Source organism: Bison bison, unplaced genomic scaffold, assembly GCF_000754665.1.
Source record: "Bison bison bison isolate TAMUID 2011002044 unplaced genomic scaffold, Bison_UMD1.0 scf7180017864471, whole genome shotgun sequence".
NCBI lineage: Eukaryota > Metazoa > Chordata > Mammalia > Artiodactyla > Bovidae > Bison > Bison bison.
This window is the reverse complement of record NW_011495032.1, coordinates 13,934,926-13,936,707: the sequence shown is the minus strand read 5'-3', so window position 1 is coordinate 13,936,707 and position 1,782 is coordinate 13,934,926.

Below are 1,782 nucleotides of genomic sequence, written 5' to 3'. Positions count from 1 at the left end.
GAAACCAGCTTGAACATCAGGAAGTTCACGGTTCACATATTGCTGAAGCCTGGCTTGGAGAATTTTGAGCATTACTTTACTAGCATGTGAGATGAGTGCAATTGTGCAGTAGTTTGAGCATTCTTTGGCATTGCCTTTCTTTGGGATTGGAATGAAAACTGACCTTTTCCAGTCCTGTGGCCACTGCTGAGTTTTCCAAATTTGGTGGCATATTGAGTGCAGCACTTTCACACCATCATCTTTCAGGATTTGAAATAGCTCAACTGGAATTCTATCACCTCCACTAGCTTTGTTCGTAGTGATGCTTCCTAAGGCTCACTTGACTTCACATTCCAGGATGTCTGGCTCTAGGTCAGTGATCACACCATCGTGATTATCTGAGTTGTGAAGATCTTTTTTGCACAGTTCTTCTGTGTATTCTTGCCACCTCTTCTTAATATCTTCTGCTTCTGTGAGGTCCATACCATTTCTGTCCTTTATCGAGCCCATCTTTCCATGAAATGTTCCCTTGGTATCTCTAATTTTCTTGAAGAGATCTCTAGTCTTTCCCATTCTGTTGTCTTCCTCTATTTCTTTACATTGACCACTGAGGAAGGCTTTCTTATCTCTTCTTGCTATCCTTTGGAACTCTGCATTCAGATGCTTATATCTTTCCTTTTCTCTTTTGCTTTTCGCTTCTCTTCTTTTCACAGCTATTTGTAAGGCCTCCCCAGACAGCCATTTTGCTTTTTTGCATTTCTTTTCCATGGGGATGGTCTTGATCCCTGTCTCCTGTACAATGTCCCAAAAATGTTTCTAGAGCAAAGCTATGTTTCTTTTTTAAAAATACCATTAGCCTATTTTTCATAACTTTCAAACTTATGAAGACATACCATAAGGTTTTTAAATACTTTTACCTTCCTGGCTGTTCTTTCCAAAAGTCAATCAATCAACAACTTTTGAATATAAAAGAAGCAGATTACAGTTGTTATAATAACTGTCAAGAATAGATAATAAATCCATCAAGTACAAAGCATTTTTTACTTTCCCCTCAGTCTATTTGAAGGAAGTAGAATCTGTGATGGAGAAGGAAATGGCAACCCACTCCAGTGTTCTTGCCTGGAGAATCCCATGGATGGCGAAGCCTGGTAGGCTGCAGTCCATGGGGTCGCACGGAGTCGGACACGACTGAAGCGACGCAGCAACAGCAAGCAAGAATCTGTGAAGAGACAGAAAGACTGTTATTATAATCATAAACATAAATTCTCAAATCCTGGAGTAAAAGAATGTAAGAAGTATATTTTACCTCAGTGAAAACATGCAGTGATTTAAATTAAAACACGGAAAATCCTGTCATCTTTGTGGAACAATTTAGAAATAAAAACACATTTGTGTGTGTCCCAGGAAGAGAATTATTTTACCACTAAATGTGTAGAGTTGTTGTTTTCCTTAGATGTTTCTACTTGAACCCTTAAAAAAAATTTTTTTAAGAGTTCAACATTGGAGAAAATTGACCAAAAAAAGGATTGTTTTTGTTGATTCTACCTCATATTGGTGTAGCAAATGACATAGTGTGCTGGAAGTCATAGTTTTAGATTTTCTCACTGGTTCTGTGGGCAACTAACTTTAGAATTTTAGCTAAAAAGCCCATGCTCTCTGTTCTTAGTTATTTTACATCATCTTGAATGTGTTCAGAGCCTCTGGTTCTAAAAAATCTAAGAGTCTTTATTCTTGCCATGTTTTCTCTCCCTACCTACCTGTCCATAGTTTTCACCCACTTTACTTATGCTTTGAGACCACACT